Source organism: Ischnura elegans, chromosome 1 (assembly GCF_921293095.1).
Source record: "Ischnura elegans chromosome 1, ioIscEleg1.1, whole genome shotgun sequence".
In the NCBI taxonomy this organism is placed as follows: domain Eukaryota; kingdom Metazoa; phylum Arthropoda; class Insecta; order Odonata; family Coenagrionidae; genus Ischnura; species Ischnura elegans.
Window position 1 is genome coordinate 146,098,297 of NC_060246.1, and position 14,226 is coordinate 146,112,522.

Sequence of the window (14,226 nt, forward strand, 5' to 3'; positions counted from 1 at the left end):
CATAACAAAGAAACATCGCTTGGCACAGCAGGTGTTTTTCGTGCTTGTTGTGTCATCGGAAATTATTTACATAAATAGTAGTCAACATTTGGGGAATAAGTTGTTAATTCTCACGGATATGTTTCAATTTATAAGGTTAGTAATTGAGAGGAAGTCCTATAACGATGTAGTCATAGCCATTATATGAGAAAGTTTATTCCATCTTGTGACCCTATTCTAGGTCCATCAAACGGATAAGACGCAATGATTTGGGAAACCTGATTCATTGCATATTCTTGTTTATACGATTAAGTTATAACTAACGAAATATCTAACACCTGTTTCATGTTTTTTAGATGGTGGTAGGAAAATCGGCTGTTAAAATGATACCACCGCGCTTCTGGTTATATATGCCCATCAACATTTGACGTAAGTATCACAATCGCATGTTCCAATATTTACCCGATTGCAATTGCTTTTAAGATCGTATTTTGCATTACTAGTGCAGAATTAATTTAGCTCATACATTTTTAGAAGTAAGCAGTCTTCGTAACGTAATGACTTATGAATTTTAGGGAATTTGGGACGCCATCAATGTCTTATGCATAATATGCGATCCGTATTTTCCATTCCTAATTGCTTGGAAAGACATTTTTGCACAAGACTTTTCGTTAATGACTACAATTTAGTTGCCCTTTGCCATTATTTTTGTGATTTCATCTCCATTGAAGGTTGCCTTTATGACTTCGCAATGTTTGTATTTGAGATAATATACTGTTTTTTTATGGATTTGAGACGTTTTATTTTGTTTATTTTAGCGCTGGGGATTGTGAAGTACTGGAAGCCTTCATTTAATTTGCCTTTTCTTATCTGGTAAGTGGTTTTAATCTCCTCCTACTCCGTATCATACTTAGGAAATTATTTACTTTAAAGTAGTTAATCGCTTATTTAATTTTCAGGATAATTAGGGACCTCAGTAATACTCATGCAATATTTATGATCGTTTAATATTGCAAATTTTAAAGCAGTAAGAATTTCTGTTGTTCTTAATGGTCGTTGAACTAGAAGTATTTAATTGGTTTATGGTGTTATATGCCATAGATTTCCTAAAATATAATTCCGCTCTGATTTTGAACTGTATTTTATGATTTTTACATGTAATACTTTCGTTCATGGGTGTTTTTTATAATGATTGCTTATTAAATGGAGGCATATATTGTTCACTGGCCTTCACATATGACCCCTTTACATGCAAATGCATTATTAGTAATGAATCGCTTGGTCTCTCAGTTGTGAAACGTTCTCAAATGTATTATTCCTGACTTTGTCTGTACTTAAATTTAAGCAGATATCTATAGAATAATAGCGTTGGTATGTAAGAACTGGGAATGAATTTTTACAATGAAATGTATTGGTGAGCTCAATCGGCCCAATTGTTATGATTTTCTTGTAAAGGTTAGCTCTTCCACTCATGAATCCATAAACATATCTCTTTATTTTTAATTTTGTTCAAAGTACTGATTTTTATTTTAGAGTAGAAATTCCCATAAGCTGAGTTAAAACGTTCACATAATACTTTGTCAATCATGGATTGTGATCCAAAACATCATGGTTGCTTACCCTACTAATTCCCTATTTATAGCTAAAAATATAATAATAATAATCTTTATATGTGTTACTCAGCAATGTATTATGATTTTAACCCCTGATTTTCTGTAACATTCTTCCTTGGTTTTTCATTTAACACTCTTGACACTGTTGAATTTCAATGCACTCAGTTTACTTATGTCTTTTCACGACATTTTGTACCATGTTTGTTTAAAGGATTTTGTTTGCTAATCATATTTAGGCTTTGTGTTTGAAAAGTAGACGGTGAAAGCAGAGTGTAACTTGGTATGATGTCTCTAGTTCAGTGAACCTGTTAGGAAATTTGACTAGGAAGAAGATGGCTTGTTGTTGTAACTAGTAGCATACCGGACCTCAAATCTGGAGGTCCTATTTCAAAATCTAGCTAAGCCGAATGATCTTTTCATTACAGGGTTCCTAGTATTTATTATATGCTGTTAAATAACAAGTTTAGCCTTGAAAATCTAACATGATTTGTATTAACTGGTCCATTTTAACTAGTAATGAAAGAAATTATATGTACTTGAAAATAATGAAAGCAAAAAATTTTCTTGTGTTTTTAATATATCTTACATCATTTAAGATGTAACTTGTAAGGATACCTTTCAATTATCTCACTAACAAGTGTGAGTGAAGGGACATTATTTTGAGGATTGAATCGTGAAGCTGTTAAACTGCTAACACATCTTTATCTTTAGTTAAAATTTATGTTTTATGTATTAGCACGAAATACCACACATTTAATTGCATATAAGAGTGAGGTGTCCTTGGCTGTAGTAGAAACACTATGAAAATATTGCTGCTTATATACCTTGGAAGGTGTAGAAATATTTTACAAGGCAGTTATGGAATAAATATTTTTTAATTACTCCTTGAATGCATTCAGTTTGCATTTGCAGTAAGCAAGTACCAAGACGCTGGGCAAAAAGTTTCAAATTTCTTCACGCTATTGCACTCTCATTGCTACACGCACTTGCGCTGTGAGCCTGTTACATTCCATGCACTGTTGCAGCTGAGGTTTCAAAGAGTTTTCTGGAATGTCCATGCATTAAAAACTTGATTCATTCTTCAAAAACATAGTACCAATTTTATACTGCACAGAAAAGATCAATTTTTTCACAAGCTATGTTGCTGGGGCAGTCCCTCTTCCTTGTAACTGAGGTTACCAGAACTTCTTCGTTGCATTTTATGAAAAGTCTTTTTCAATATTTTTGCTAATTTTGGCTTTATTGCATTCATTGATTGTTAATGTAATGCACTTATTTAAATTAAATACTTTAAACAGTACTCAAGTCATTAATAAGTTCCTCCTGTGTGGTTTTATGAGAACTGAGAAAAAGGTATTCTGCCTGTAAATAGAGGTTTACATAAACATTTTTTGTAGAAATGGAAAGTTTTGCCTGCCTCCTTCCCACATTATTCTCTTTATTTACCAATAAAGAGAAAAATCTAATGTGGGAGTCTTAATCTAATCTAAGAAAATCTAAACAATGCCCTTTCTTTTACCCATGAATCTTCCTGCTTCCTTACCTGCTTGCCTGACATCCTTCCATTTAACAGTTTTATGTATTCATTAACTAATTCCATCCAAATCCTCACTGTCTTCCTATCTCCACTGTGTATCTCTTTTATAAGTTTCCTTTCCTCACTCACCATGTGCAGCACTTCCTTGCTCTTATGCCTCTCAGTCTAAAAAGAATAGGAATGATAAAATTAGCCAACAAGTTTGATTGGATATGTGGAGAGAATCCAAGATGTTCATCCAATAGACTTTTATTATCACAGTATATTTACTGTATTATATATCCACCTTTTGGCATTGATGTAAATAGCAATTGGGCATTGATGTAAATAGATTAACTTAATTAGGAAAGGATGATGACCATTTGTTTTTCTCTGCAAGTGGCTCAAAAAATAGTTTTACCGAACAAAAAAATTTTTATCTTTCACCTCTTGACTGTGGGAACATTTTTGTATGCTGACTGCAGAAAAACGTTTTTAAACGTTTGACCATTGGTTGACTACCTTCTTCAGTCTCCCAAAATTTTTATTGCTACCTGGATGTAGCCGAAGTGCACTTTTCCACGTTATTGGGATCGCTATTCCAGCTTAATTCTCCCTGACCATCCCTAATGTACGAAACTTTTAAAAATGTTCTCACAGCCTAAGGATTAATTTTTCATTCTCTATCATGATCCTCTATTTAAAAAGATGTATGAATGGGCCTATTACCGTTTGGACCTCCTTACTCCTGATTTCCTCATTATGGATCAACTATTCATTTAATAAAGGTGGTTATTTGATATCCTTTGCATTTGTGATAAAACTGCACTAAAATGCTTGGGCAAGTTGTAAAGAAATAGGGATAGGTTTCATCTTATGCAAACAGTACAAAGATTCATTCTACCTCAGTAGAGGAAACTATCATCATGTTTACATGTGTAATAAACTTTTGCCAATTCCACAAAAATAAAAGACTCAGGCTGCGACCCAAGAATCGCTTGTAGCAGCAAATTGTAAAATTTAGGCAAAAAAACTTGTATATACGTTTAAGTAATTGAAGTAAACACTTAAGAACAGGTAAAAGGTGAAATTACTTAGTTTCTGCACTCTGGTCACTAAGAAATTAGCTTAATGTACTCAAAATTGTGGCATGGTAAATTTTGAATTTTGTAGTGCAAAGTAAGAATGTATTTTGAATAGGGTAGTTTCCTTCATCAAAGAAAACGAAAGGCATTCATTGCGATTCGTTACCCACCATTAGTGTATTCGTAATATACAAATTATTTTGGTTTTAGAAATACCGGTTTAGACGAATGGCAAGGGTCAATTTTAACCGCTTTTGAAAAAGGCCAGATTGGCGCCCAAGCTATGCCACTCCACGTGACGTCACATGGACCTAGTTTCTAAACGAGTAGATAGGAGTTTTACATCGTCTGAGATTACCAATGCATGCATGAGGCACAGGGCTCGGGGAATTATGTCTTAATAATCACCTATTAAAACTGGCTAAGGTCGGAAAGTTTTCTTCGTTTGATCAGGTATTAATAATCCTTATTTAAGCCAAGCACTACCCTAATATGGTACTCTGCTACCTGCTAGCATCCTGCGTCATATCAGCGCTCAGAGCCTCGCCCCAAGGTCACCTCACTTGCAGCAGTGGGAACCAGAACGACGTCACACAGAGTTATCCCGGCATTCATACTTAGCCGTCGCGTTTTCGCACGCTTGAAAATTTTAACTTTTCATTTAATTGCTAAAAATTGATATCGTCATTTAAAAATCTAAAAGCGTGAAATACGTACTCCAGGAGTAATAATCTTTCGATTTAGGCAATAAAAAATAATAGAAAACCACCCAAGTGAAAATAAATTTTCTGGAGTAATTTATATTTTGCATCTAAAATGCAATTGAAAAATATCTTTTCCACCTCTGAATATAAACTGAATGAGAAGTATTGAATACTAGGTAGGATGATGTGGAGGAGTTGTATAATATTGGGGACTGGCCAGGAAGACTTGAACCCTGAGGAGGACAGTGCAGTGGAGGAGGATAATCAAGGACTGAGTATTGAAAGCTCAGAAAGAGAGCCTTGCAGGACTAGCCGAGAAGGAGACCATGGGGTTTCTGAAGAAGGAAGGGTAGGAAGGTTTTTGAAGAAGAGGTATTTCAAACTGATCTTTATTATACATGAGGGGTCTTGGCCATAGGATCTTTTTAAGAATCTTGATATTCCTGTATGGAGAAAGGAGAAAGCTGTACAATCCAGAGGCTATTAAACTATTAATTAGCCTGGTATTGCATGTGAGTAAAGTATTGCTAAGGATTATTAATAGAGAAAGGCTAGGGCAAATTATTACTTCTGCAATGATTAGTTTGGTTTCATCCAAGGGAAGTCAACCTAATGCAGTGATGAAAATACTTGTAGAGAGGGTACAGAATACAACCAGGGCATATGTAGGCTTTGTAGATTTTGAAAAGCATGACATAAAGTGGACTGGGTGAAGCTAATTAGCATTCTTCAGGAAATAGCTGTGGAAGTGAGGAAGAGACTCGTTTGAAATCTGTATTTGGATCAAACTGCACCAGAGCCAGTGTGGAGTCGGGGTCGGTAAGCATAGGCCCAGGTGTGACACAAGGCTTTCCACTGGCACTCTTGCTTTGCAAATTATATGCAAAAGAGATGGTAAGGAGGGCATGGGAGGAGTTAGATTTTGCTGTTGAAGTAATAAAAGAAGAGAGAGATGGCACTTTTCCACAGGTTTATTGAGAGTACGACGCGTTTTGACTGTTAGGTCATTATTGTACTTCATAATGACCTAACGGTCGAAACACATTGTACTCTCAATAAACCTGTGGAAAAGTGCCATCTCTCTGTTCTTTTAATACTTATAGGGTGCCATTCCACTATATTTCGCCTGCTTCTGTTACTTTTATTGTTGAAGTTTAAATTAGTTAGAATTGTGGATAGTCGGGCATTAATTAATTTATCAGAGTAAGGATTACAGGTAATGGTATACACTGTAAGTAAGTGGTGCAACTAAGAACCCTGGTGAAAATGAACTGTTCCCTTAACTGTTCGTAAGCTGTGCACGTACTGTGCAAACGGTTCACAAATTTTCTGGGACGTTCATGAAGTGTTTGGGAATTGTTCGCACGCTCTAACCTGGTACCCACGAACGGCCCATGAACGGAAAGCCTTGTGCACGGCTCCTGCACAGTTGGACATGAACGCTTCATGAACACACATTTTAAATCTGCACATCTCCTCCACAATTACTAAATGAAATAATTTATCCATGATTCACTATTTTACATAATTGATCATAAGGAAAACAACCATCATTGTGTTCATAATTTTCTATGCAAAATTAGGATCAGATATTGACTTAAAACTTGAAAAATTTCCTGGGCCGTTCATGAGGTGTTTGGGAATTGTTCGCATGCTCTAACCTGGTACCCACGAACGGCCCATGAATGGAACGCCTTGTGCACGGCTCCTGCACAGTTGGACAAGAACGCTTCCTGAACAGATTATTAAATTCAATAGCCCAACCCATTTCTTCCACAGTTACTAAATGTAACATTTAATTAATGCTATTCATGATTCACTACTTTGCATAAATGATAAGCATGAATTAAAAGAAACATGAATGAGTGCATTATAAGGGAAGATATTTAAAATTAGGGCTAATATGTTCAAAAATTCAAAAGGGCTTTAACTGTGAGTGAATGTTTATGCTGAGTTATTGGTGAAATACGCAAAAATTGCCAAATTGGTATAATGAGGGTAATATATATTTACATTGACAGTTTTAATAAAAGTGTAAATATATAAGTACAAATGTTTTGAGGTTGCTATGCATTTACAACAATAATGTGAGCAAAGTAAATAAAGTGGTGAATGTGTGACTTTCAAATACAATCCTGAGCTTGGACAATAACTGAAAGTACTGCAAATAACCCCAGAAGCTTGAAAATCTTAATTCCCAAAGACTTGAGAGCTCTTCCTGAACAGTTTAGTTTCATTGGTATGCAACACTTCAGTTCAGCCTACCTACAGTTTGTAAACATATCTACCACAGCTTCCTGATCAAGCACTGGCATTATTAAATGGATTTCTTTTTCTTGACTTTAATTATTTAATGATGATTAATGTCTTGGTGTATAGGTCTGAGAATGATGTACAATTGTTATGAATGATAAAGGTTGCATACCTGGTGAAAATAAATTGTTCAAGAACCATTCCAAAAGTGTGACACGAAATGTTCAGAAACTATAGCAGAAGTGTTCATGAACTGTTGGGGAACCGTTCTTGGAGTGAATTTTACTGTTCAAATAAGCTATTCATGGGGTATTTTCCTGCTGTTCATGAGGTGTTTTCAGATGTTCATGACGCATTCTTTTAACTTTACAGGACGTATTTACAATTATACCAATGATGATTAATGTCTTGGATTGTAGGTCACAAAAAATACAGAAAGAATTCAATTGTACACAAATGTAAAAGAAGAGACAAGAATTTAGGCATATTATGTATGTAAAATTGAATCCTATTTACATATATTCTTTTATTGTAACAAAACATTGTAATAACATTTCATTCCTTTATGCATAGGCTGATTTAGGGGTGGGGGGCACCTGCCCCCTCCCCCCCCCCAGATGCTTGAAAAATAGACAAGATTTTTAGTATTATTTTTGTTTAATTGGGAGTCTCAATCATTTCCGCAATTTTATATTAATAAGTATCTTGTTAAGATAAAGAAAATATATTGTACAGTAATTTTTCTATGCATATTGTTACCCTTTAAATCTCAAATATGAGAAGACTGTTTGCCTGTCACGCCCATTTGCCCCTCCCAGAATAATATCCTGGATTCGCCCTTGCCTATTCATGTATCAATTTAATGTAACCATTATCATTCATAGCCCAGAATAAGGTATAAGGAATATATCGAAATGTTGGTAAACAATTTTGCATATTATTCTCACAATTGTTATTTACACAATTATTATTGTCAGACCTACACTTCGAGATGTTAATCATCATTGGTATTATGGTAAATGCTTCCTGTACAGTTAAAAGAATGCTTCACGAACATCTGAAAACACCTCATGAACAACTGGGAAACGCCTGCTGAACAGCTTATTGGAACGGTTCGTCACGGTTCAATGGGCCAAAATACAGTCCGTGAACGGTTCAATAATAGTTCATGAACACTTAGGGAACAGGTTCTGAACACTTTGTGTAATGCTTCCTGCACGGTTACTGAACACTCCATGAACATCTGAACACCTCATGAACAGCTGGGAAACACCTGCTGAACAGCTTATTGGAACGGTTCGTCACGGTTCAATGGGCCAAAATACAGTCCGTGAACGGTTCAATAATAGTTCATGAACACTTAGGGAACAGGTTCTGAACACTTCGTGCAACGCTTCCTGCACGGTTACAGAACACTCCATGAACAGCTGAACACCTCATGAACAGCTGGGAAACGCCTGCTGAACAGCTTATTGGAACGGTTCGTCACGGTTCAATGGGCCAAAATACAGTCCGTGAACGGTTCCCGAACAGTTCATGAACACTTAGTGAACAGGTTCTGAACACTTCATTTAATGCTTCTTGAACGGTTCGTGAACAGTTCATTTTCACCAGGGAAGGCAATGCAATTATTCACTAGAAGTATCACTTAAGTCAGGGAGTCAAGTAACTGAACAAAAAATTTCAGGTTATGCATTAAGGTACATTGTCACAAACTTGAACTGGTGAAACAATTAACTACAGTGAAGCCTGTCTAAATTGAAGAAAAGGAATCTGCTTGCTGAATCAAAGTGAGAGATGTGCCCAAGAGATGTAAAAATAAAATGTCAGTGTCGGGTGTCGAACAAATTATACTGGTGGCAATGAGGCTGCTGTATAATTTGTGCTCTTTTGAAGCTTGAATACTTAGAAGCATGAATCAAGTTGTGGGACTCAAAATCAGTTTACAGGCTCTCATGATATCTCCTAAAAGGAATTATTACTAATGATACAGAAAGCATTTTCTTCTATCTTTCATTGAACGCAATTCAATAAGCTCACAAATACATATCATACTTAAATATTTGAAGCTGAGGTAAATCTTACATATTCTTATTCTTTTTTGATTAGATGTGGTCTTCAATCAACTAGATTTGGCTTCTTGAACTTACTAGGAAGTGATTGTATGATTTCTACGAAGGTCTCCTCAAAGGAAAGTGGATTCCGTACTCGCAGTCACCAATAAATCTCCTTTAATTGATACTTATGGGTTAGTAAGATTATAAATTTAGTATTATTTATTTAATTTTAATATAGTCATAAAAACTCATTTAAAGCTCTGGGAAAAGACTGATCTGAAAGGCATTGATATTATTCTGCATGTATTTGTACTTACTTATTCATGCTTTCACTGTTAGGAATCTAGTTTTAGTCCGTCAAAGATAAGTCGTAAATATTTATTTTAAACGTAGTGCATTTCAAGTTATAATAATAATAGTAACATTAATTTGCCCAGAGGACACGATGTCACATGATACAATCATAAGTGTATAGGGCACATCAAAAGAAAAACAAATTCACGAAGGAAATGTTATTATTTACTGTTTAGATATTCTTTTACACTATAAAAACACTTTTCTAGTAAATATGCTGAAACTCTCTTTTTAAAAAGGCTAAAACTATCTATATTTTTAATATATGCAGGTAATTTGCTGTACAATTTAGTGCACATGAACTCAGGCCCTTGAGTTGCAAGTTTTAAGTTTGATCATTAGACTGACATTAATGTCATTTCATGTCCTGTTTTCTTATAAATGGAAGCTATTTTTCCTAATAAAATTGGCATCATGCTTTTTTACATTCATGACTCACTGATTGAAATTAGGTAAAATACTGTACTGGCAGTCCCCGATTATTCAAACACAAAGCGTTCCTGAAAAAGTGTGCGAAAGTCGAACCATTGAGGTCCATACTAATTAGAGGTCATGTTCCAGATGAGCGAAATATAAATGCTAAAACCTTATTTTTATTAAATAATGTTTAATAATAAATTAACAGAATTTCTCGGTTTACGTAATTCAATTCAAAAATACGTAGAAAATGTAAATCAAAGGTTAAAAAAAAACAAGAATTCCAATCGCAGTGAAGTTTTCTCGGGTTTCACACCGGGTCAGGTCCTCCATTTCTCTTTCCAACGTTTCGATGAACAACTCGCCCATCGTCTTCAGGGATTCAGGAATCCAATAGGTATAAATTCGTCACAGCGTATCTCATGATCGCATATCTTTTGCACATTATTCAAAAAAGACAAAAGACATTCGGAATTAGGATGATGTTTTGTGCAATATCATTTAGGATCATCAATTAGATGATGTTTCGATGAACAACTCGCCCATCATCTTTAGGGATTCAGGAATCCAATAGGTATAAATTCGTCTCAGCGTATCTCATGATCGCATATCTTTTGCACATTATTCAAAAAAGACAAAAGACATTCGGAATTAGGATGATGTTTTGTGCAATATCATTGCTGAAGGTGTAAATTAATTTAAAAGCACACAAACAGAAAAACACAAGTAGAAATAAGCACTTTTATTTATTAATTTTATTGAAAGCTGTTTGATGGCATCTAGGCGACTTTTTTGAAAAATCTCTTCAATGAAGGCTGAACTATAGCTTTCTTCTTCTCTTAATAAAGGAGCCTATTGCAGGCAGTCTCACTCGCAAAAAAATCACTTTGATTAAAATCAACACTACCCTTGGTTGTATACGTTCATATTGTCCACGTATACTGCCATATGAAACAGTTGAAATGTTGGGATGCGGAGTGCACATCACAGAAATTTCAAAAAATTACTCACAAGCTAGCATTCGAAAGTCTGGATTTAGCGTATGAAAGTCAAGTAAAAGGTGTCAATTTGAAACGAGGAAAGTGTGAATTGTACGGGAGTCGAGTGTAAGAAAGTCAAGGACCACCTGTATTTAGTTTTTTATGCAAGTGTGCTAAATATGCATCCCACTTCAAATTACTATTAGCATAAATTCCTAAGAATTTTATACATTCCACATTATTAAAATTATTATTTTTGCACTGCAGCGGATCATACTCTTTGAGGCTGTGCTTAACAGAAAACAATGTCGCTTTGTTTTTATCATCACTTTAGTTATTATCATTCATTAGTTCATTGTCATTAATACATTTTTGCTTGCATTTCATTTAAGGATGAGTCGGTTCTTAATTTTTTTGGTTCTCGGTACTGGTCTGGTTCTCCCCCATCGGCTCTCGATACTCGGTTCCAAGCATGAACTCTAATATCTGAATTAATGGAAAATTTAAATGAACATCCACAAGAAGTGAATGAAAATAATTTCACTAAAGATGTAAATTCGCAAGAAATCTCTGCTAAAAAAAAAAACTTATAATCGTCTCCATAATTTTATTTGCCAAGCAAAAGAATTGAAATAACATGTTGTTGAAGAATGCATGATTGACCAATATGTCACATTACATCAGGCAGCCACTGGTTCTTTTCCAGGTTTTGATTTTAAAAATTCAACATTTTTACCCTAAATGGGTCTAATCTATTCTTTGTTTGGCAGAAATATTGCGATGAACAGGCGTTCACTGAAAACAGTATTGGTCGATATTAATTTTAAAGGGCTGCACGGAACATGCTTGGAGCACAGTTTACATACTGCATGGCATCTTGATCAATAGGGAAACTCTCTCAACTTCTGACTACGTCATCCGTTAATTTGTTGTAACTTGTGATTCAGTTCTAATATAGTCTCTTTCTGTGATGTAGCTTAAAATGTTACCGAGATTTACAACTTATGCACATGCTTCACCATCGCAGTTCTTATAACCTCAGCAATAAACTGCTTAACACTCCAGTACAGGGACACCATGGATAAACTGGGTGGCCGTGAGTTAACGCAAAATTGTTATGCAATGTTGCATAATGCAGGATAACAACACCTTTCGATGCTTGCTTAGGTTTATCAACTTACAAACAAGCTCTTGGAATGCATCTTGTTCGTATGTCGAAGAATTACAGCATGACATGGTTCAATTGTAAGACCACTTTCAGATGAAATGATTTTCCACCATTCACGGCATGGCACGGTTGCAGAGAGTCATCTCCAGTCATCTAGTCTGAAAGCTGACTGAATTTCATGTGAATGGCTGCCGACGGAAAGGCATTTTGTCTGAAAGCGGACTCAATGTAGCATTGTCTGTATTTCACACCGTAGAGAGTACATCGCCCGGCCAAATGGGCGCTGTGCTGTCAACGGCATGATTTGACTCGTTTGAAGATGTCCATATCGACTGATGGTAAGTTGAAAGAATGGCGCCGTGCCGTGGGTGTTTTTTTTATCTCTTCACTTCCTGGCATTAAATATCCTGCGGACCATTTCGGCTTTGGGTGCCAAATTCAAATCCTCGCCACCGTTCTGAGCCAGTTAAATAGTACCGACTGCGATGTGAGTTCTTAATGCGACCGGTTCTCAGTATTAGTTCCACAGCCAAGAACCAGCAGTACCGAGAACCGGGTACCAGAGCCGACCCAACTCTAATTTCATTATATGTTTATTTATTCAGTGAACCAGCTAACTTTCCTCTTGCAAAATTTAATATGTTTAACTACAAAAATGCAGTCAGGTGTTAGTGCTATTATGTTAAGTAGCAACTTTTTAAGTACCATTTTTAGACCATTTGGAAACTTTCAGGAAAAAATCTGTACTCCGTAAAATTTGATGCATAAAAAATTTCCCATACTCCTTGTAACCACCCTCAGTATTGAATGATATTACCATGTTTTGATATGGCCTACCCTAATTATCATTAGTTTTGCCTAGTATTGTCAATCTGTTTATTTTCCACAATTTTTTATGTGGCATGGAAAAAAACATAAATTATATTTTTCATGTTTATATATTCAGCTCAATGCTGATTTTACCAACCATGATAACCGATAAATAATTGTAGTTCCATTTACATCTTCAAGAAGCATAAAGTTATAACTGCACAATTACTTATACAATCTCCCAGAATAGCATGTCTTGTGAATATTTTTAATCATCTGGTACTTAATGAAACAGACCATTTGAAATCGTATTGAACTACATATTCAACATAGTATTAACCCGGTCTTTTATTGGAGTAACCACTCGAAATGGTCCCCCAGTCTTCCTCCAGCTTAGGGAGACCTAGATGCAACCCCCATAAAAATTGCTATGAATCTGAACTTTAAAAATGTCATAGTGTCCGAGCACATGACAAAGAGCTAGCAGCTCAGGGTGGATGGTTTGTTGATGTCAGCTCACAGGTAGCCTAGGCCCAGTCTTGAGTCTGCATACAAATAGGCTACCTTAATGCTATGAAGGCAGTAGATCATCTGGGAATTTATACTTAATACTAATGGCAAATGTGTGGCCCTTTGTTCAGCCTCATCTCTTCTCCACAATGGGATGAGTAGCACCCCCATGACTTTCACTTTTGAGAAAGCTTTTTTTTTATGGTTTTAATGAGACCCTATGTTCATGTGAAAAAAACATGTTTTAGTAATTTTAATTTCAGCTGAGTAACCCAATAAATGTCTGTTCACCAATGTATTGAAAACAAAATAACACAATATAATAACAAAAAATCATGTTATACAATTCTGGGAGAACACTTCATCCAACCATCATCTAAGGTCTTCATTGATTGGCTAAATTTTTAATGGCCAAGTGTTTTAATGAAAAGGTCTGAGTACATCACTAGAAAACAATTTCTTGGTCTTCATGCACAAAATCATGCTTAAAAACAACATTGTGTCTTGGCCCTATTTCTTTTTCCTAGTATTTTTTTAACTGTAAGATGGTCAGTTTTGTTCCTTGGTATTTTTTCCTTCGTATAAAATTTAGGCTTTAGATTTAGCCTTTGTATTAAGCCTTCCCCCGAGGGGAATAAAACCTTGTAATGTCAACTAATAATTGTCTGTCACATCCTAGGCCTTTTCTTTTTTTAAATTTCCACTTTATGGTATGCCTGTTCAAGGTTTCTTTTTTTTGTTTTTGTTTCATATCATGTAAAGCTTTGAAACTCATCTCTC

General features: G+C 35.4%; 1 protein-coding gene across 4 annotated transcripts in view; it reads left to right on the top strand.

Annotated features, from left to right (window-relative positions):
• LOC124171758 (zinc finger and BTB domain-containing protein 49-like) overlaps positions 1 to 14,226 on the top strand; it is a 23,997-nt gene continuing 9,771 nt past the window's right edge. For 2 of the 4 annotated variants that reach the window (XM_046551072.1, XM_046551056.1), the window contains exons 1-4: positions 1 to 135; positions 336 to 408; positions 798 to 852; positions 9,260 to 9,398. The gene's annotated coding sequence lies outside the window, so the exon portion shown is untranslated. The remainder of the gene's footprint in view (positions 136 to 335; positions 409 to 797; positions 853 to 9,259; positions 9,399 to 14,226) is intronic. The other 2 variants (XM_046551082.1, XM_046551065.1) reach the window with 1 other exon arrangement.